We start from the raw sequence: 24,729 nt of genomic DNA, 5'->3' as shown, positions 1-24,729 counted from the left end.
TAAATATGTATATATAATCATACCATTCTCTTGATCAGAACCACAATATTGCAGGATGATTAGAAAACTATTCAAAGTTCTTAGAAGGTCCTGTATCACCTAGCTCTTTCTCACCTCTATATAGGTATTCATTACTACTATCTCCCCTCATTCACTCTATTTTGACAACACCAGTTTTTCTGATATGCCCTAAATTCAGAAGTTCATTCCTAGCCCAGGGTTTTACCTCTGTCTGGAAAATTCTCGTCTTCCTTTCATTTATTCAAATATCTGTTTTCTGTTAATAAGAAACTATATGTTAGGCAGTCATTTAATACAGCAATAATCAATAATTTGAAAACTTTCACTTCTGGCTAAGGTGGAGTAACAGGGACTATATTTACCCTTGTTCTTGAAACAACCTAAAAAATGGACAAAATATATGAAAAATTGGCTCTTAAATTACTGGACATCAGGTAACAGAAGATAATGATCCCTGAGCTATAGGAAAAAATGCGGAAAACCCTATGATTCCCATAGGTCAATGTCTGGAGGAGGTAGTTTACAGGTTGCAGGGCAGATAGGGGGACCTTAGTCAGAGTCCATTGTACACTGTGAGCTAAGATGATAAAGCTAGGAGTCTTTTGACGCCAAGATGGTAAGAGTTCATAGGATAGAGTGCCAGAGTGGGGAGAATTTCAGAGATCTCTACAGGGTCCTCCTCAAGTAATCAGTTAAACACTGATCAAGATATGTTTAAAGAAACTACTCAAGGTCAGAGAACAAAAAATCTGAAAAGATTAGGAGGAACAATGCCCAGATCTCATGAGAGCATACTTACAACAATCAGAGTAGAAAACGTCATAATTCACAGAACATTGTAGAACATTGGACTACTAAAAAGAGTCTTACCTTAGTATTCAGAAGAATTAACCATGAACTAAATGCTGGTCTGATCCCTCCTAACAAATCTTAAAAGTAAAACTCAGAAAGATCAAAACATTTTCAAGTAACTTAACCACATATCAGAAGAAAGCTTAAGAATATTTTGGGAATATCAAAATACTTAACATCCAAACAGGTAAAACTCACAGTATTTTGCATCCAGGTTAAAAAAAAAAATTACTAGACACACCAAGAAGGAAATTATGGCCCATAGTAAGAAGAAGTATAAGTGGAAATGGATCTAGAAATGATGCAGATGATAGAATTAGTAGTCAACAATATTAAAACAGTTAGGCAACTATATCACATAAGTCCTGAACCTAGAAAAAAGATTGAACATGATATATTCAGAAATAGAGAAGAGATAATAATAAAACAAATGAAACTTCTAGAGATGAAAATTACAGTATCTGAGATGAAAAGGTATACTGGATTGGATTAGAGGTAGGTTAGACATTGCAGAGGAAAAAAATCAGTGTATTTGAAGACTTACCAATAAAAACTTTCCAAAATAAAATTCACAGAGGAAGAAGAATGAAAATTTTTTTTTTTAAAGAGCATCAGTAAGTAGTGGGACAACTTAAAGCAGCTTAATACACATTTAATTGGAGTCTCTGAAGGAGAAGTTGGGGGAATATTAAAAAATATATATGAAGGCATAATGGTTGAAAAAATCCCAATTTTGAAGAAAGCTGTTAACTTGTAGATCCAAGAAGCTAAAGGGAGTCTAAACAAGAAACATGAAACTAGCTATACCAAGGTGTATTATGATCATATTTCTTAGAACTGAAGATGAAGATAAAATCTTAAAAGCAGCCATGGAAAAAAAGAAACATTATGTATAAAGAAAAAAAGATAAGAAACATGGCAGAATTTTTTTAAAATTGGAAACAATGCAAGTGAGGAGCCATTTGACCAATTTATTTAACTCAGGAACAAGAGAAGGAAATGTACTCTCAATACTTCTATTTAGCATGTAATGTAGATTCTAGCCAGTGTAGGCAGGTAAGAAAAAAACAAACAGACATTTGAATATGAAGGAAAAAGTAAAACTGTCTTTATTTGCAGGTGACATGACATCTACAGAGAAAATGTGATTTAATCTGCAAAAGAGCTACTAGGAAAATAAATGACTTTTAACAAGGTTGTAGGACACAAGATTGTTATGTAAATATAAAAAATTATATTTCTATATACTAGCAAAGAACATTTAGAAATTGAAATTTTAAAATGTAATATATATTTATAACAATTTGGTGCTAATAATTTATAGTAACATCAAAATGCGAAATACTTAGGATAAATCTAACAAAGGATGTACAGGACCTGTATACTGAAAACTGCAAAAATGTGGAGAAAGAAATTAAGTTACTTAAAGAATACAGGCACACCTCAGAGATACTGTAAGTTCAATTCCAGACCACAAAAATAAAGTGAATTTTGCAATAAAGTGAGTCACATAATTTTTTTGGTCTCCCAGTGCATATAAAAGTTATGTGTACACTCTGCTATAGTCTATTAGGTATGCCATGGCATTATGTTTTAAAAAAGTACATACCTTAATTTAAAAATAATTTATTGATAAAAAATGCTAGCTGTCATCTGACAATTCAGGGTTTCTACAAACCTAGAATTTGTAAAAAATGCAATGCTTATGAAGCACAATAAAGTGAAGTGCAATAAAACGAGGTATGCCTGTAGACATACATTGATCATATGTGGGAAGACTCAATATTTTTAAGATACCAATTTTCTCTTAATTATCTATTGATTCAAAGCAATCCAAATGAAAATCTGAGCAGATTCTTTTGTAGAAACCAAAAAGCTGATTCTAAAATTCAAATGGAAATGCAACAGATATAGAATAGACAAAACAACTTTGAAAGAGAAGAACAAAGTTAAGGAACTTACTCTACCAGACATTAAAACTTTCTGTAAAGTTACAGTAATCAAGGTAGTATCATATTGGCATTAAGATAATTTGATCAAAATGGAACAGAATAGAGTCCAGAAACAGACTTGTACATGTATGGTTAATTGGGTTTTGGCAGAGTTGCAAAGGTCATTCTGTGGGAAAAGATAAGGTTTTCAACAAATAGTACTGAAAATTTTGGGTACCCATATGCAAAAATATGATATTCCATTTCTTATACCATATGTAAAAATTTGCAAAGGACTAATCATGATCCTAAAACTAATATTTCCAGAAGAAAGCATGGGAGAAAATCTTTGTGATATTAGGTTAGGCAATTTGTTTCTTAGATATGACACCAAAAGCATGATATATAAAATATATAAAATAACAAATAAATAAATTTCACTACAAAAATTAATAACTTCTGCTCTTCCAAAAACAGTCTTAAGAAAATTAAAATGTAAACCACAATTTGGGAAAAAAATATTTGCAAATCATATATCTGAATATATATCAAGGATATACAAAAAAAATTCTCAAAACTCAATAATATAAAAACCCATTAAAATGGACAAAATTCTTAACAGATACTTCATCAGAAAAGCTATATGGATGAGCACATACAAAGATAGTAAACATCGTTAATTATTAAGTAAATATAAGTTAAAACCACAATAAGATATTGCTATACATTTGTTAGAATGGGTAAAATTAAAGACTGACCTAACTAAGCATGGGCAAGCATGCAGAGCTCATAGAGTTATGTGAGGTACATCGTTAATGCTGAGGTAGCATTGATGATGCTGAGGTAACATCGTTAATTTCACATTCTAATATTTCATTGCTAGAATATGGAAATTCAATTGATTTTTGTATATTGTATCCTACAGCTTTGCTGTATTTACTTATTATTTCTAGCAATTTTTTCCATAAGATTATCTATATCCATCTGCAATTTTTGAACAGATTTTGAGACTTTATCTCAGCTTATCTCTACAGAGTGGTATGTTTGACTAGTGATATCTGATAGAGAAACATATGTAACAGGGGTAGCAAACATATACATATTTTTTAGTGCCAATTTACCCTAATTCCCCTTTTATATAAATAAGAAAATTAAGCGTCAGAGAAGTGAAGTGATGTGCCCAAGTGTGGCAGGATTAAAACAAAGCCTGTGCATTCTTATTCCATTTAAACACAGTTTTTACTATGTTTCCCGCTATCTTCTCATCACACCTCAGCTGAAATCCCATTTCCTCGGAAATAATTCAAGCCTTGTCTTCCCAAATAGAATTCCTTTCTCCTTTCCTTACGGATAAATGGCCCTAGATCATATCTGTATCATGACTGTATCTTGGTATCTTTTTTCTGATTACTACAAGACAATCCTCTTAGATGAAAAAATAATTTACAAACTACATTGTCACTGATTCCTAAACTTAAAGTGGTATTCCTCATAGAGATATCCATATGGTTTTTTAAAACAGAGATTAAAGGGTTTTAATCACATACTACCTTATAATGTATTCATTTTCATGTCTTATCTCCATGTTCTTTGTAATTTCTACTCCTTTGCACTAATTGAAATGCTTTAATACAGTAGGAGATCACTGAATGTAAAAGTATTCTTAAATCTTTAGACTTTAAATTCTTTACAAACCAAAGGATTGGAGCTCTAATGTTAGAAAACCCATACTGAAACAGGCTAGTAAGACATATTTTTAGGCAGATGACTTCCCCAAAACACTAAATGTGAGATTGTTCAGACAACCATCTGTTCCACCTATTCACAAATTTTTCTGCTTTAGATATCTTTGCAAGTGTGTACTATAGGCTAGAATTCTCATGACTTAATGGAGATTATGTAATAATAATAATAATAATATTATAAAATAACAATAATAAAGTATTTACTTAAAGTTGAATTTAAAGTAAGGAAATCATGCACATTATACATAAAACTAGTAAAACTATTTATATCATTGGCCTACATGATCAATTCTATTGAGTTTTATGGGAGAACTTTTTAATATAAACCCAAATGCATGCCATCAGATATTTGAAATCAGCTTTGACTCAGCATTTAAAATATAAAAAGTGTGCAAAAGAGATTCTGGCTTATCATGTGAATAAAAAGAATTTCCAAAATGACTAAAAACCATATTTTGTTTTACAAGACCACATATGCATGAGGAAATAGAATATCCATTCAGACAAATGACAAAAGTATACTCCCAGGGTATTCCTGAATAAAAGTGTATGGTGAGCTAGCTTTTGTTGCAGGGTGGATACCGTGTGTTTATTCTTACCAAAGCCAAGAACTCACTTTTGTCACTGCCTACACAATATCCTCAGAGAAAAGCTAACTGAAGTGTGTAGGTGAAAGGAGTTATAAGGCATGTAGATCATCACTTTATCACTGTTAGCCACCTTCTTCCCTCTCCACTAAATTCCACTTGTGTAGTTCTCCCACATAAAACATAAAAATCAATTTCTCTGTAAGTTTCTTTGACAGAAGGAAAATGGACTTTGTTAATAAAGAATATGAGGTCAATTGTTGGGGCTCAAATACTTAAAATCTATGACCCAGGCAAATTATTTAACCTCTCTACTTTCCTTATTTGCAGAGTGTGGATGATAATATCTGTTTTGCATATATTGTGAAATTAATAATTATACAGATAAAAATCTTTAAGACTAGTGATTATAAATAATAATAGTAGCATGTTTTTGTGTGCATGGGAACTAACAGAATGTTTTAAAATATTACCTGGAGGATCAGTATTTCATTATGATTGCTACTTTGCTTCCTTTCTCTAGCCCTCAAATGCTGCAGCATTTGCTTTTATTGGCCTTTGAATGGATGTGCAATATATGGTGTTGACCTATTGCAATGTTTGTGAGTTTTCAGTTATAGACTAAATTTACTTCTTTATAATGCAGGTGCCAATGTACAAGGTCAATGACCACATTACAAACTCCCTATGTGAAAGCTATTGAACTGTAAGTACAGTAGCTTACAGTTACTGTAAGTCCATCAGTAAGTACAGTGGGAAATGATTTGACCTTTCCTTGAATAGTAGTTACTGGATCAAATTATTTTTCAGCTTGAAAATAATTGCAGATCTCAGATGCCCATTTAAACCACTGACTTCTGAATTCACACCAATGCTTCCTGCTCCCTCTGCCACTCTTGGTAATCCTAAGGAGCAACACACAGAATATGAAAAAGCAGCATGCGGTAATGACATGACAGAAGGTGTTGGGTTCAGATGATCTGAATTTAAACCGTGGTTGCTTTTTTGTCTTACTAATTGGATGGTGTCTGTCATATTACTTCCCTATATCGTAGTAACGTAAATTTTAAATGAAATAATATATTTTAAAAATACTGTTTTTCAGTTTCAGTTCCAATATGTAAAGAGCTTGGAATTCATCACCCCAAGTCTTTGCAACAAGAAAAAGTTAGACAAACCGAAAATCAGTTAACTTTTTTGAATCTGTCAGAGAACTGAGATTGTTAGATAAAACTTCACCCCCAAATCTGGAGAGATAGTCATATTCAAAGAGACACAGCTGAGCTCTCCTTACCTGGAGGAACAGGAACACTGAAATAGTATTTTTGATGCATTGCTGGAGGTTAAGTGTGGACTAGTCTGAGAGTGAGAAGCTCCTGGTGGCTACAGCCTTGGAAGCCCCTACAATTTCATTGGCTCTACCTCTATGACCCACATTAGGTTTCTGTCAGGGAGATCTAAGAAAACAAGAGAGATTCCCAAGTGGGGGTCCCCAAGTGCCAAGGGCAAAGGAAGATATAAAATATAGCTTGTAAAACATTGTGAAATAGATCCAGAACCTTTTCCATAGCAAAGACCCACTCTCTAGCAGAAAGGACTATGTCTGAGTCTTATCACAGTGGGGAAAAGAAATTCCTCTTACTCCAGCTCCCCTCCAGCCTTCTTATTTCAGCTAAGAGAAGGAAAAATATATTTTCAATGATGGTCAAGGCTTCATAAAAATAGATTGCAGCCAGGAAAAAGTGTAGGGAGAAGAGGGGAATAAAAGCTAAATCACTGGAGAAACATTTGTGAAGGTTATGGTGCCAAGATTCAGGCCCTCTAAAAGACTGAGTTTTAATTCAAAGATTGTAGAAATTTCCTTCTCTACCACACTTTAGTACCATGCCAAGAAGTCCTCAGTAAAATAACAGTGGGTTTCAGCTGAAAAGCATGTCTCTGAGGAGGAATACTTCGGGAAGCCCGAAGTTAGGATGAAAGAGAAAAATAAAAAAAAGATACTAGAAGACTTTGAAGCTTCTGGCATCTATGGCTACAGGAAACATTAAGCACAGCCCAACACCTATTTAGATTAACTAAATTACACTGAAAATCTATTTAACCTCAGTTCCTATTACCCAATAAAATATGCCTGTCTTTTCACAAAAAATCACAAGGCATGTCAAAGGAAAAGGAGGAGGAGGGAGAGGGAGAGGGAGATGGAGAGGCAGGGGAAGAGGGGAGGGAAAGGAGGAGGAGAAACAGCAGTCTAAAGAGACAAAGCAATCATTGGAACCAAACTCATATATGATATAGATGTTGGAATTAACAGACAGGGACTTTTAAATAACTGTGGTTAATGTGGTAAGAACTCTCATGGAAAAAGTAAGCAACATGTAAGAATAGATGAGTAATGTAAGCAGAGAAATGAAAAATCAAAGAAAAAATCAATAGGAAATGTAGAAATCAAAAGCATTGTTACAGATATAAAGAATGCCTTTGGTGGACTCTTTAGTAGACTGGGCACAGTCTAGGAAAGAATCATTGAGCTTGAAGATAAGTCAGTAGAAACGTCCCAAGTTGAAATATAAAGAGAAAAAAAAAAAGAGCAAACATCCAAGAACTGCGGAACAATATCAAGAGGTGTAGCATACACATAATTAAAATATCAGAAGGAGAAGAGAAGATGAGCAGAAAAATATTTGAAGTAATAGTGGATGAGAACTTTCAAAAATTAATTACAGTTACCAAGCTACAGATTCAGGAAGTTCAGAGACAACCAAGCAAGATAAATACCAGTACATACACACGCACTCTCTCTCACACATGTATGCACACACACAACCGTATGCATATCCTAGTCAAACTTCAGAAAACCAAAGAAAAGGAGGAAATATAGAAAAAAAAATAAAAAAGATGGGAAAAGAATCTTACCTATAAAAGAACAAGGATAAGAATTACAGAGGACTTCTGATCAAAAACGATGCGAGCAAATAGAGAATAGAGTGAAATATTTAAAGTACTGAAAGAAAAAGAAACCATATCCAAACTAGAATTCCTTATCCAGTGAACATATCTCTCATGAACATAAATGCAAAAATCCTCCACAAAAATTGAGTCTAATAATGTATGAAGTTAATTATATACCACAACTTAGTGGGAATTCTCCCAAGTATATAATGCTGGTGCAACATTTGAAAGACAATAAATGTAATCAATTAAATCAACAGGGTAAAGAAGAAAAATCATTTGATCATATTAACAGATGTAGAAAAAGCATTTGAGAAACTTCAACACTCATTTATGATTTAAAACTCTCAGCAAACCAGAGAAGGGAACTTCCTCAACTTAATAAAGAACGTGTACAACAAACCTGTAGCTAATAATATAGTTCATTGTGACAAACTTGAAGCTTCCCCAAAGGAAGAGGAAAAGATGTCCTGTCCCATCACTTCTATTTAACATCATACTGGCAGTCCTAGCTAATACAATAAGACAAAAAAAGGAAGTAAAGGATACACCAGCTGTGTGTATTGCAGGTGGCATGATTATTTATGTAGAATATCCTAAAGAATCAGCAAAACACTCCTGGAACTAATAAGCAATTATAACAAGGTTGTAGAATACAAGGTTAATATACAAAAGTCAATTGCTTTCCTATACACCAGCAATGAACAATTGAAATTTAAAATTAAAGTCACAACATCATTTACATTATCCTCCCAATGAAATATTTAGGTATAAATCTAGCAAAATATAATTAAGGTGTACATGAAGAAAACTACAAAACTCTGATACAAAAATCAAAGATCTAAATAAATGGAAAGATAGTTCATGTACATGCATAAGAAAAGTCAATATCATTAAGATGTCAATTCTTCCCAATTTGTTCTATAGACTCAACACAACCCCAATCAAAATCCCAGCAAGTTATTTTGTAGATATTGACAAAAAATTTTAAAAGTTTTATACAAAATTGCCCAAATTTGGAAGGAACCAAGATTCTTTTCAATAGGTGAATGGATAAACTGTGGTATATACATACAATGGAATATTATAAGTGAATACAACCCACAAAAAGACATAAAGGAAACTTAAGTGTGCATTGCTAAGCCAGTCTGAAAAGGCTACACACTACCTGATTCCCAGTATATGATATCCTGGAAAAGGCAAAACTATAAAGAGTATAAAAAGATCAATGGTTACCAGGAGTTTGGAGGGAGGGAAGGAAGGGTGAAAAGGTAGAGCACAAGGGATTTTTAGGATGGTGAAACTATTCTGTATGATACTGTGATGATGGCATTATACATTTATCAAAACCCATAGACTGTACAGCAGATGAACCCGACTGTAAAACATGGACTTTAGTTAATAATAATATATCAATATTGGCTTATTAACTGTTATAAATGTCCCATACTAATGGAAGATGTTAATAATAGAGGAAACTGGTTGTGGGATATATCAGAGCTCTCTGTAATATCTTCACAACTTTTCTGTAAATCTAAAACTATTCTAAATTACAATGTTTATTTTTTAAAAATACCTGTGTTTTCAAATATAGTAGGTTTTGAAGAAATATTACTTCCCCTTTAGACTGTATCATACATAGCCTAAATTCAATTTAGTACACTTGCTGCTGTATGAAATGATTATGGAAGGGAATTTCCTAGTAAATTAAATGTAAAATTTAATAAAGTATAATTATATAGGATAAAGAGATAATAGATTAAAAGTTTAATAATAGGCAGGTAAATCTCTTTTGAACATAATTTAATTTTTTGATGACTCATTTGGCATTTGAGAATCTTTGAAAGTCTCTAAGTCATCATTATGAACATCAGTTATTTCTGTGACAAGCAGAATTTCACCAGTAGAGACCTCTTATTATGGGAATGCCAATTTTAATTTGTTTAGGAATATGGACTCATTAAGAGCATTCCAGATATTTTAAATTATACACATGGAAAATCAATCAGCATAAAAAAATAAAGGTTACCACTAGAATACTCTAGTTTGGGAAGCAAACTGCGTTAACATTTCCCTATATTAGTTAGTTGCCTGAACTGGAAGAGCTGAGCAAAGGATTTAAGAACTAGAGATAGTCAGAAATATACAGAAAAGCCATTCTTGTCATCTTGGATAAACAAGGACACATGGCTAGCAGATTTTGCCTGAGTCTCTGTTAAAACATACTAAGTCATGAGGGTGTTTTTTGCACTACAAATAACATAGCAGGATCCCTCTGTATAGCTCAATGGGTGGGGTGAGAATGCTCTTTGAACTCTAGTTCCCTAGGGTGTCTTGCTACTGTGTGTGATAACCTAACAAGTGTTTATCCCTGCCATAACATAGGAACTCATATTTTTCCAAAGAGGATTTTCTTTTTCTTTTTTTTTTCTTTCTGAATGCTGCAAGAGTACAAAAAAGAATCTGGAGGTGGGGCATGAAATAAACTGGATAAGCAAGAGGAATTAAGCCCATGTGAGAACTAAGAGGATTACTTCTGCTGCCATTTTTGAGACCTTCAAAATCCAGAGAAGTTTTCCCGTGCTTGGAAGTAGGATTTCAGTTGAGAGGAAAATTATCATAGAATTTTGCAAGGCTGAGGGTAGGTAGGAAACTAGTAATATTTGAGATTGTGCTGATTCAATTGGACTTTTGTCAATTATAAAGAACTTTAATCCAGTTTACCAAACTCAGTGCATTTGACTAAATACACTGATCCTATTGCCTGTATAAAATGATGCTAGATTTCTCTTGTCTGTACCCCCAAAATCAGAGATTCAATTAAATGGAAACAGATTATCTCATATCTCCAAGCCAGATATTTTTAGTCCTTTAAGATGCCCAGTTAAGTATGGAGGAATCAAAGGAGGCAGCCATGAATTGAGTTTCTTCTAAAAACCCCAGTTATAGAAGGACAGATGCATTCCTTTCAATCAAAAACAAAGCAAACAAGCAAAACTAAAGATCATCTCCTCCTTTAGCTAAGCAGAAAATCTGTAATAGTTAATGTCCTCTTTGCTCTAGATCATGCTCATCCTTATCTCTGGCCATCAGGAGGAAGAAAATAACTTGCAGACATTTTGATGGGAGATCATTTCACCATAAAATGTTATTTAGACACACAATTAAAAATATAAAGTCTTTTTAGCTCCAAGGCAGATAAGCTACTAACCATAAAACTAATGTTCTATGAACCCACAGACACAAAATATAATTATATCCTAGTCACTAAGCCAACATTTAAAACTATTAATAGATCTTTCTTGGACTCCCTTGCCATTTTGGATAAGGTCTATATCTTCATCTAATTTAATGTTGCAAAAACTAGTTAAATCAACAAATTACTAAGATCTTTTCTTTACTGCTCTAGTTAAGGGATTGACACTGTTTATATTTTAAGCCTATTTGAATTGACACCAAAAAAATAAATCTTACCGTACTTGCATGATAAGTTTTCACTTATTTTTTCCAATTCTCTTGGATTCCAGCTTAAAAATCCATTGATATTCAGCCATTAGTGGATATATTTGGCAGCCACTTTTTTCCTGAATACTATATAATAGGCCACATTTTTTCTTTTAATTTGTTTTAGGGCTTCTTCTTTATGGAATATCTGTGCTAAGACAGAGAATATGATTTAGTAAAAACATGAAAGAATTTGAAGTATGAGAAATTTGGGTTTAAATTCTAGCACTGTCACTTCTTAGTTTAAGACTTTGAGGAAGGATCTAACTAGAGTTTCCTCATCTATAAGATGGTGATAATCCCCATAATTCCACCAGAGTGTGAAGGTGAGGATAATCTGAGTTCATGTGTGTATCATATTAGTTCAATGCCTGACATAGCATATGTACAAGTTTATGGCAGTCACTAATCCACTGTTGGCTGGAATGATATTCAAAATATTTAAAATCAGTGACACAGGTACATCTCCATCAGTCTTAAACAACTGAGACATCTCTGCTAGGTTGTGCCAGCTGAATATCAGCTCCAAGTATTAGGAAGTAGAAAGGAATAAAATTGAAGAAGGTCACTGAGAGAAATTTAGTGAAAGCCTCATATTATGTCAAGGAGAGAACTTAAGAGTACCTTTCCAGACCCTTCACCACAAGTCAAAGTGCAGAAATCTGCAGCCCAGGGACCAGCCTCTTTCCCAAGGTCACACAGATTGAGAACTAGATTTAAAAACTATGCCTATCAGACTCCAAAATTCTTGCTCCTTCTTCCACACTAGGATTGTTGACTTTATCTCTATGCAAGTTCCAGATTCTGAGGTGGTACCTTCAAGTATTCATGTCCATGGATTTAAAAACTGTGTGCCTTGAAGTACTAGGTTTCTGTGGGAATGATTAAAGTCCTGCTATGAAAGGTGTAGTGGAAGCTGAGAGGGCAAAGCTTATGTGTCTCTCCAGAACATGGCCCTTAGTTCAACCAGAAGCTTCACATTTTTGTTATACTGAGATTTCATTTAAATAGAAAGATTTTATTGCTATAAAAATGTTAAGAAATCACTGTTCTATTCCAAACTCTATCCCTTGTTCCTGCTCATATCCAGATAGAGCCTCAACCTAAATCCCTGTCCCTACACTCAGGTTTTTCAGCTCTGTATGGCCTGGATCTATGGTCACTACTTGGCTGACTCAGGCTGGAATTTGTACTTGGAAAATCTCATTTGCCACCATCTTGTGTGTGAGTCTAAGAAAATGCACTCTAATTCTGATTTTGTTCTTAGAACTTCATGTGACATAGGGTCTATTTTTCTCAATTTTCACAGCCTTTGGCTTGATTTTTAGATACTTCTCTCATTGGCTAAGTAAGACCTTGGCTGTGCACTTAGCTTTTCTTGGCTTATCAATATCAAAGACCAACACGTATTTTATAATTTCAACTCAGGTCTGGAGGCATCAGGTTCAATACTTTCAAAGTGGCCCCTTTAGGCCAAGACACCATCTTCTGGAATTAAGGTGGATGACATCAGTTTTTCCCTCCATATCTATTTCTTTTCAATTCTTTGATTTTACTGGACTTCATTTTGGCCCCTGCCTGTAGCTCAGACTCTACTGACCACTCCATTGAAACCTTGGTATTATCCATGCAGAATGCAGTCTGATGAGAGGGAAGGGCACTGACACTGCCCCAAGAGTGTTTGTGGTATCAGCTGGGACTGTTGAGGGTGAACACGGACACTTGAGAGACCACAGACATACCAATTGTCATATAAACAGCATCAGCCACAGAGACCACCCAGCTCGTGGCCAACGCCCACGGTAGCTACCACACCAGTGGATTCAGTGAAGTTCAGGAGAAGCTTTGACTGGAGAATAAATCAGCACCTGGCCACTCAAACCTTAGAATCATGAACTGAAGTCACAGAGATGGGGAAGGAGCTACTGTGGTCACAGAGGAGAGGCAGCTGTTGATGTGCTGAAGCAAGTTGGCTCCTCCCACCTCTGTGCCTGCCCATCTGTCAACTCTCAATACTTGAAGTTCGTAACATGCGGTATTTACAGCAGCTTAGCTATAATTTTTTTTTCAGTTTTTCTTACTTTTTGTACTATACTCTGGATGGTTTCTACTGACAAGTATTCACTTTGACTGATTTTTCTTTTGCAGCATCCAATCTTCCAAAAAGCTCATTTAGTGGATTTTTCATTTTATTTATTCTATTTTTTCAGTTCTGCAATTTCCATTTGTTTTGCCTTTACAGTTTTAATTTCTTTTTCTGATTTTTTTTCATTATAACTTTAAGTACTCAAGTATGATACTTTAAAGTCCTTATCTGCTAATTCCATCAGTTGTGTTATCACTGCATCTGTTGCTGTTGACTGTTTATTCTCCCAGTTATGGGTGACATTGTCCTATTTCTTAGCATATCTGGTAATTTTTTATTTTTTAATGGACATAATGAGTACTACATTGTTGAAGGAGGGAATTTTATTTTCTTCCTTTAGAGAATGTTGAGTTTTGTTCTTACATCCTGCTAATTTAGTGGAGGATTCGTTTTATACTATTGAGGTGTGGTTTTAATCTTTGTTAGGATTGGTCTAGAATAGCCCTCATTCTAATGCTAGTACAGCACTACTACTAAGGTGTGGCCCTGCTAGGGTATCAACTGAATAACGCCTGGGGTGTTAAATTAGGTTTCTCCAACTCTCTCCACTCTGACTGATTTCAGCCCTATTCCACAATTTCCATTCAGTTCATAGCCTCCCAGAAGCTGTTCTCTGCCATGCCACGCAGTTTCAGTCTATGAATACCCAGTTTAATATTTGGCCAAAACCTCAAAATCACAGCCATGCAGATTTATCGTATTATTTTATGCACAGAATTCTCTTCTACATTACCTAATCTTGCAAATTCTGGCTGCCTGATCATGTGGACATCTAAACTATGATCTGTATTTGCACAGTTAAAATGAGACTATCGTGCTCTCTGTTTGGGCTCCACTGCCCTCTTCAGCAATTTGGAAAGTAGATCTAACTTTGTGTTTTTGCCGTCTGTCACATATCCCTATGCTGTTGTCCAATACCTTAAAACTGTTACTTCATATATTTTTTCCACTTTTTAAAGTGATTTTTGATGGGAGGATATCGGCTTAGAAACTTTCCTTTTGCACCTCCCATTATCTAGCTAATTGTTTTAGGGAATTCTAGCTAATTTTTTATATCCTGCTTGGCTATAGACTCTATGGGCTGGATAAGGATCTATATCCCATTAAAATTTTTTTAAAAACCCATTTTACAAGTATAATTTCAGTAGTCGAAAGAAACTGGGGTCTACAAAATTAGAGGTTAGTTTGGGCTCCAGAAAATCAAGATGGTGATTCAATGTTTGAGGGTGTTATTTTCCACAAGTATAATAAAGAATATTATAACATTATTTATAATAAATTATATTTAATATATAATTTAAAAATATAATAAAAATGATTCTGGAAAGTATGCACATTAAAACCCCTCCCTCTTGCTGGACAGTGATGAGACCCAATTTCTGTGATCTATCTTAAACTTGATCAAAAAGAACAATTTTGAAAAAAGTTGATTACAGTCTCTGTAATTTTTTTGATTTCAGATACATAAAAACAATTTCCCAGCTTCAATGAATGGACACTGACTTGGATTTTTATTGTTGTTGTTATTGTTGTTACCTCAGGACTCTCATGAGTTCACAACTTTAGGTCCTATGTTATTGCATCCATCACCCTTATTTGCAGTTATTTGTTTACAGGTTGCCTCTCTGGATTGTGAGATGACCAATAAACATTACTTGAGCAAAACCGAATTTTCATGGCCTGAAGGATTTTAGTGCCGTTTAAGAACTACCATGTAGCTCTAAAACCATTGCCAAGGTACTGACCAGGAAATCAATAAAATGTTATGCTTTTAGACAAGATGTTCCTCTCTCATGTACCCTATAAAGTACTTATCAAGGACTAATGTAATTATTAAGAAAACACAGACTTCCTCTGGATGACACTATTTTTATGATGCAGATTCTGGAAAAGTCATTCCCAGATTTTGAAAGTAATGTGTGTAATTTAAACAATCAGCAGGTCAGACACTTCCTGAAAGTGGAGAATGGTATGGCTTATTGCAATTCTAATAGGGATTCTGCTGAGCTTAACCATAGAAAATGATTATTCCAATCATTGTGAATCTTGCTCTTCTATGTGTAAACCAGGAGTAGAGTTTGGTATGACCATGACTCACAAATGAACTATATACTTGATGTGGCCTTTTAAGTGTTAGTAAGATTAATTAAGAAGATGGAGTAATCTGACAACTGGATAATGCCTGCCTTCCTTCTTTTCTTCCCTCCTGTATCCTTCCTCTTTCTTTTCTCTGTAATGTAGAACGTCGAGATATCTGTATATTTTTCCTACCCAGTTTACCTATTTGCAAGCTAGACAAAGTAAAGATATGGGGTGGGTTTTTTTCATTTGTTTTTTATCTTGATGCTTATGGAGGCTTGAAATGATAAGAATAAAGTTCAAAGCAGTGCTATGAAATCATTGAATGCTGAGGCTAACCTCATCTCAATGTCAATTCATGAAGAAATGAATAAAAATAATTGTAGTATAGGAAGTCATCCTAACTTTAAATTTATTACTATTTTATTATTTTATATTGTGTATCAGTCAGGGTTCCACCAGATAAACAGAATCAATAGGAAGTATATATTAAAAAAATTATTTGCAAGATATTGGTTTATAGAATTGTGGGGACTGTCAAACCAACTCTGAAATCTATAGGACAGGCTGTCAGGAAGGGAAGACTAGAACTCTCTGGGATGAGCTGAAGTTTCTATCTACAGGTGGAATTTCTTCTCGCTCAGGGAAACCTCAGCTCTGCTCTCAAGCCTTATCCACTGATCAAATTCAGGACTACCCAGATTATCTAGGATAAACTCTATTACTTAAAGTTAACTGATTATGGACCTTAATTACATTTACAAAGTACCTTTATAGTAACACCTTGATTGAATAACTGGGGACCGTCGCCTAGCCAAGCTGACACACAAAACTGACCATCACCATTTGTGTTACAACATTCTTTATTTTTAATACTAGTTTAATAATAATAGTTATATACTTTCTATACCAAAATAAAAAGTTGAAAATTCTGAATTGGTCTCAAAAATAATGTAATGAAATTTTTACTGTTCCATAAAAGCCAAAAGTCTAGAAGCCACTACTGAAGCATAAGATTCTTCCTCACATTACCATTTCACAGATGGGAAGATACTGAGGCCCAAAGAGATATTTTATTAATACATGATAGATAACATATAGTCATTCTTTTTATGAAATTTAATTTCCTGGTATATTGGTTTACCTTGTTACCTTTTAGGTTAAACCAGATTGTATTAGTTTTCTATAACTGTATAACAAATTATGACAGATCTTATTATCTCACAGTTTCTGTGGGTCAGGGATCTCAGCACAGAAACTCTGCTCAGGGTCTCACCAGGCTGAAATCAAGGTGTTGTCTGGGGCCGTGATATAATCTGGATTTGAGAATTTTCTTATAAATTCAGTGGTTGTTAACAGAATTTAGTTCCTGGTGATTGTTGGGACTGAGGTCATTGGTTTATAGACCTTCCCACTATTCCTTGAAATGTGGCTTTCTCTAAAACACGGAAGAGTACTTCCTCATGGCTAGCAGGAGAGAGTCTTTGATGGTTCTAATCATGTTGACTTCCTCTATCTCTGACGATTAACATACCCTTTAATAAGCTCACCTGATTAGGTCAGGCTCACCAGGTATTATCTCTCTTTTGATTAAGTTAGTAGTAACAGGTTAGGAGCCTTCAGTGCATCTACAAAATCACTTCACCTTTGCCACATGACATAGCCTAATAAGAGGAGTGATATCCCATCATATTTACAGGTCCTTGCCTACATTCAAGGAAGTGGATTACATATTGCATGAACACAAGAGGGCAGGAATCTTGGGAGTCATTTTTAAATGTTATTCATCACACAGAGTCAATTACTTTTTCAATACCATCTTATTCTTTAACTTGGGGCAAGGTGAAAGTAAGAGAAGAAAATTTAATTCACTTCATTCAATGCATTTGGGAAGGCACTGAAGTGAATAAAATAGGTTAAAATTGGGTTTATTAAAGCAATAATCACCACGCATCATTATGTAATGGATTTTGTTCAACTAAATCAATGTGTAATGGAACCTAGATAGGATTAAACTAGAAAAAGTACAGAGGTTTTTATGAGCTCTAGAGATAATCATAAGAAAATGGGCTATAGATCACAGGGTGACATTTTTGCATCATTTCAGGCTATGAAAGTGGGCAGATGGCTTTGCTGAAGGATATGGTCTTTTCTCATTTGGCTGCCATTCAAATGCACAATTGCTTATCTTGATTTTTTTAAACCCAATGAGGCTGAATCATGATAAGATACAGCAACATTCAATTAGAATATGGGTGAGCTGCATTTGTCTTCAGGTTCAAAGGTCAACAGTCCATGACTTTTTCATAACTGCCCCGGCTTTCATCCTTCTCTCCATAAGTAGATTTACTATGAAGCTAAATAAGCTTAAGCATCAGGGCTCCCACTTGTCCCTTCCAAGGCCCTGGAAGCCTTTATGATATGTTCACACAGGTCATCAGTTTTCATAAAAGGTGGACTCAGAAATTTGATTAGTGTCTTCAGAGGGAAGAATGGCTGAAAGCAGATATGAAGTACACCTATAAAGGGAAATAGTCTGAAATTTAAGTCTATAGATAAAACATAATCAGAATTAACCTTATGTGTCAATTTGTACTTTCAAAGTTGTTTTCCCATACATGATTCCATATTATTCATCCAGAAGGATGAAATAAGTATAATTACAGAGATTCTGTGATATATTTGGTGATTGTTCGAGATCTCACAGATGGAAACTTATGCCTTCTATCATTAAATGACTGTGTTCTTTCCACTCCTGCAATGAGTGGTCTCTCATGGTCTCAGTAAGAAATGAGAAAAGTTAAAATAGTAAGGAAGGGATTGAGTAGAGAGTAGAATCTAGTGAAGGTCAAGTAGAAAACTGGCATTTCAGACATGATACCACTTGTTGTAGAGTGACTCTTTATGGCCATTTTCATTGAAGGTTTGGGCTGAGCTTGGTGGAAGCACTATATCTGAGAGTTATACAAAAGTTAGGAGGGTTGTATATGCCATCAAATTGAAAGAATAGAAGTGTTTAGAAGATGGGACCCAAAACAGTATAACTGGGGGAAAAGCAAAATAGTTGTGGAGAGAAGTCAAAGTCAGAGGTTATAGCCAGGGAAATGGTGAAGAATACAAAGTCCAAAGGTCAAGACAAGACAGAAATGAGTCATTAAATATTAAGATTGTATCAAGAAAGTCAGTAACAGTTTGGAATCACATGTTAAGAAAAGCAGGGACTTCCCTGGCAGTCCAGTGGTTAAGATTCCACACTGCCAGTGCATGGGGCGTGGGTTTGATCCCTGGTCAGGGAACTAGAACTAAGATCTCACATGCCACACAGTTCAGCCAAAAAATTTTTTTTAAAAAAAGCTAAGGAAGAGTTTCAGAAATAATGCTTTTGATGTGACTATGTACTTGCACTGGTGGCCTGTAATAGTGAGCCCAGGAGAAGGATGTAGTAGATGTTAATGTGGCTTGAAGAGACATTGTGGTTTAGTCAGTAACTAAATATTTTTTTAGAACAACAGTTTTCTAACTTTTTTTTTTTGAGTAGCATAACCCTTTTTTGCAAATGATTCTTGTGCAAAAATCTAACATAGATAGGTAGGTAAATAGATAGATGATGATAGATAGATAGATAGATAGATAGATAGATAAAGGGGAGCCCTTACGTCCTATGACAATAGCAGAGCCCAACAGGAAGAAGAAAGACTCCTTTTCTTTCTTGGTAAGGACTCAGCCAATGAAAAGCCATAGACTCTGTGTTTCCTGTAGCCTTCTCAACTTCCTTTTCCCCTTTACAAAAACATTTTCCTTCCCTTGCCATGCAGTGTCTGGTGGGGTGGAGGGCTTGCACATAGCTTGCCGTGGTTGCAGACTCAGAATTTCAATTCTCCACTGATCTCAAATAAACCCATCTATGCTGGAGAAATATCTTGCAGTCCATTTGTTTTAGGTCTACAAGAATAAGACTCAGGGTCTGGCTAGGCCTTATTTTCCCATTTGTAATGAAAGGTATGATTTTTATAGTACCCCATAATTTCTTAAATTATGCTATTCTAAATAACTTGATGGTTAATTAAGATTTATCTCATTAGCAATATTTATTTGGGAAATTACTTTTGATGAATTCTTCTCTTTGTCAGGCTCAGCATGAGGTCTGTAAAAACAGACATGCATTTGGTCTCACTACCATTTTCCCTGTCCCTCTCTCTGCTCTAGTCTCATTGGCTTCTTCGTGTACTCAAACTGCCAACCTTACTTCTGTATCAGACTAACTCCACTTCTTTCCTCTTGCAGATTCTCACTGGCCAACTCCTCCATCACTCTCCATCACCTTATGACTTGCTACACAGTAGACACTCAACAAATATTTCTTAAATGAACAAAAACATAAATAAACTTAGAAATGAAGATTTAACTCCTTAACACCAAGAGCTCACTATATTGGGTAGAAACAAACTTATAAACAATAATAAAATAATATTTTAAATCCTGTAATGAAGACGTGGCACCAAGTGCTATGGATACACAGAAGAAGTGATGTCTATGGCACATAAATCTGGGCAAAGACAATAACATTTGAGTTGGGTTTTGATGGATGAATAGAATGTCACCACACAGGTAAATAAGAGGATGCTATTTCAGGTGAAGGGGAAAATGTGCCCCGAAATACAGAGCTGGGAAAGATCAGAGGGAGAGTTTCAGTGGGGGTGGTAAAGTAACTGTGAGGTTCAGGGTTTTGGAAATAACGTAAAAGGAATGGGCTTTATTCTGCAACTGGTGAGGAGTATTAAAGGATTTTAAGTGAAGAAACATGATTACATCCTTGGATTAAAAAAAATTTTTTTTGCTTGCGTAACAGCTGGGAGAACAAGAAAAATGGATCTCTCAGCTTGTTCTGGGGGAAGGGTAGCAGAATTTCAATCAACAGGGAAAATACCTCCTTGAAGCAGGGTTAAGAGCCATTTGCACCATTTTGTTTTTCATGAACATGTATATAATGAGCTTAAAACTATGAGCCAAATAACAAGATCAGCTGACCTAATGATTACCAGTAAAAAGGGTAAGAAAAATGATATCTCTAATCAAAAAGGACTTTCTGACTTAAAGGCAAGCAAAAGCCATGTTTTTTTAGGTTAATCTACACCAGTTCTCAAGCCCTGTCAGTCAAACCTTTTCTCCCATATTCATTTGCATGTCAAGTTCCAGCCTTAAGCTTAAGATTTCTAATGGTAACACAGACAGGACCTGATCTGTATGCTTACTAACAAATTCTACACAATCTTTATAGCCTCATATAGCAATTATACAATTTATAATGGAGAGAATGATCCCTTTTCCATGCCTGCCACTGCTCAAGAGAATCTCTAACCTTCTAATTACTCCCTAATATTTACTCAATGGATAATCATCATCAGATTAACTTTCAGTCATGCAATATGTAATTAAAAATGTAAATCAATAAAATGTAATTGTGGCTGGCAACATTAACACTTTTAAAAACAGTTTAATAGCAATTGAATAAAGGAAACATTTTTTGTGTGTTTATATTTAACACAATTGTGAGAGTTCTCTTCTAGAACTATAATAATTTATACATTGAATTTAACTGTCCGATAAAAGACTCATGCAGTAATTGCTTTTATATAAAAGAAACTATGCATAAAATAGTTCACATTGTTTAACTAACTTCCCCAGGATTTGTAGTGAATTTTTATGGCAACCTCTGGCCTGAAAATAGGTTAGGACCTTTTCTAAGGCCGTTTCCTGTAGGATCACATTTTCTTCTCCTCTTCTGGAATGTAGATTCTGTTATGGTTCTGGCAAGTCTTCAGGAATTTACTGAACCAGAACCAAATGATATAAATATCTTTGAAATGTAAATCAGATAACATTATTACCTTGCTTAAATATTCTCCATTGGCTTCCCATTATATTCAGAATAATATCCAAGGTCCATAAAATACAATTCTAATATGCTGGGTTTTAAAAAATTATAAATGGGAGTGTGTTTGTGAAAACATATGAACATATATAGTTTTTCTACTTAGATCTATTAATATAGTATATTATATTAATATATTTCCCAATAGTAAGCAAATATTGCATTCTTCTAATAAATCTTACTTATCATGATGTATTATTTTCTTGTGATCTTGAGTTCTCTTAAATAAATATTTGTGTAGTTTTTTTTTTTTTTTTTTAATTTATGTATTTATTTGTTTATTTATTTATGGCTGTGTTGGGTCTTCGTTTCTGTGCGAGGGCCCTCTCCAGCTGCGGCGAGCAGGGGCCACTCTTCATCGCGGTGCCCGAGCCTCTCACTGTCGCGGCCTCTCTTGCTGCGGAGCACAGGCTCCAGACGCGCAGGCTCAGCAATTGTGGCTCACGGGCCCAGTCGCTCCGCGGCACGTGGGACCCTCCCAGACCAGGGCTCGAACCCATGTCCCCTGCATTGGCAGGCAGATTCTCAACCACTGCGCCACCAGGAAGCCCTTTGTGTAGTTTTATATGTGATATTTGTTCTGAAATTTTCTTCCTTTCAGCAATTTTTTATTAAGTTTAGTTATCAGTGTTAAAAAGGAATTTTAAAATGTCCTTCATTCTCTAGGCTCTGGAGCAATTTATGTATTATTGGGATTATCCAGTGTAGAACCTCTTTAATGCCTATTTTTATTTGTTGTTCCTTAGTAACATTCTCTGTGTCTTCAGTGGAAATTGGTGTAGTTAACCTTTACATTTCTACTATGGTCACAACGATCTATAAATAGTCTCTTAATAATTTTTAAAGTTTCTTCTGTTTCAATGGTTATATTCTCCTCGTCATTTCCTATTTTGTATATATGTGCTTTCTTTTTCCCATGATTAGCTAGTAGTTTGTCTACTTTGTTAACCAAAAAATGGGATTTTGACTTATTAATTATATCTATTGATTTTCCTATGCTTTACCTTAATAATTTTTGCTTTTAATTTATGCTTGTTTATGCTTTTTTTGAATTGCTGTGTTCTCTTTTTTACTAGCATTTTAGTTGGAACTTAATTCACTGTTTTTATTATTTTATGGTTATTGAACTTTATTTATGTTTATTTTAATTTTTCTCTGATGAGTCTTTAAGTAGGTCCTAGTGATTCTGATATAAGGTGTTTTCTTAGTATTAATTTTTAGACACCTTTTGTGATTTTTCTTTCTGCTTTCAGCCATGAGCTGTTTATTATATGCCTTTTTAATTTTCAATTTGAAAGGTTTTGGTTTGTATATTGCTATTAGTTCTAGTTTTGTTACATTGTGATAACGCTTTGTTATTTCTACTTTATAAAGCTTTCTAATGCTTTCTCTTTGCTCTACATATGACTAATTTTTGTGGCTGTTCCAAGGGCTCTTGAGATGAAGTTATGTTCTCTATTATCAGGACACACAGTTCAATATACAGCCGTAAGATTGTCTTTTTTGACTATATTATTCAGGTCCTCGATATTCTTATTTACTTTTTGGCCTCAGTATGTCTCATACAAAGAGTGGAGTCAAAAATCGTTCTACTATTAGTGTATTTTAATCTGTATATTCTATAGTTTTGTATATCTTATAGTTTTTGCCTTATTAATATGGTTGCTGTCACTTTTTGCATATATATTCATAATTGTTATATAATTGTTCTGAATTATAGCTTTTTTTAATAAATGAATTTATTTATTTATTTATATTTATTTTTGGCTATGTTGGGTCTTCGTTGCCTTGTGCAGGCTTTCTCTAGTTGCAGCAAGCAGGGGCTAATCTTTGTTGCAGTGCGCTGGCTTCTCATTGCGGTGGCTTCTCTTGTTGTGGAGCATGGGCTCTAGGCACGTGGGCTTCAGTAGCTGTGGCACGAGGGCTCAGTAGCTGTGGCTCGTGGGCTCTAGAGTGCAGGCTCAGTAGTTGTGGCGCACAGGCTTAGTTGCTCTGTGGCATGTGGGATCTTCCCGGACCAGGGCTCAAACCCATGTCCCCTGCATCAGCAGGCGGATTCTTAGCCACTGCGCCACCAGGGAAGTCCTGAATTACAGCTTTTATCATTAATAAAGTATTATTCTTTGTTGAACTTCATACTTTTAATGTAAATTCTACTTTGAAATCAGCAGAGCAATGCCTGTTTTACTGTTTCCGTTTGCCTAGTATATGTTTGTTCATCTTTTTGTTTTTTAGTCTTTCTGAATTTTTTTAAAGTGTTTCTCTTATATAAAGATTATAGTTGGGTCTTTCCTAGCCAAATTGAAAATAATTTTCCTTTTTAGAGATGACTTAAGCCTACTCACATTTTTGGATGTGACTGATTCCATTAAGTCATGTTATTTAAAAATCTTCAGGTTAGGAAAGACCTTAATGATCATATGGCTAAAATACTTACTAGAAGTTTTAATGTGTTAAATTAATGCAGAGACTGAATCTGACTCTCTTCTAGACTCCCCCAAAACTTAATTATTATAGTGGAACACGTTATACTTTAGAAAGTAAGTTTTATGTGTGCACGTGTGTGTGTATGGTATTTTTATGTGCATCTTTTGAGCTGCTCTCCACTCCCCTCCCCCCAACACTATGTGCTACTTGAAAACAAGTGTCTTTTTTTTTTGGCTGCACATTGTGGCATGCAGGAAAACAAGTGCCTTTATGCACAGTCTCCTCCCCAAGATTTCTTGTTTTGCTGCCACACACATACAGACATCTCCAGAGTGCCAGGTACATGGTGCTCAACTGAATTAATTAATACATAAATAACTCAGAGAAAGGAGCCTCTTCAAATTTATTTTATTAAATTACGTGAATTCATTGTTCCCTTTGCCTGTGGAATAGAGTTATAGATGTAAACAAGTAATTTGTCTGCCTGGTTTGGGCATAAAATAGCCTAATTGTTTTAATGCATCCTGTTTTCATGTAATGGTTTCTGTCTGTAACA

This window comes from Eschrichtius robustus, chromosome 11 (genome assembly GCF_028021215.1).
Source record: "Eschrichtius robustus isolate mEscRob2 chromosome 11, mEscRob2.pri, whole genome shotgun sequence".
In the NCBI taxonomy this organism is placed as follows: domain Eukaryota; kingdom Metazoa; phylum Chordata; class Mammalia; order Artiodactyla; family Eschrichtiidae; genus Eschrichtius; species Eschrichtius robustus.
The sequence above is the reverse complement of the archived record's forward strand: the minus strand, read 5'-3'. Positions refer to the sequence as shown.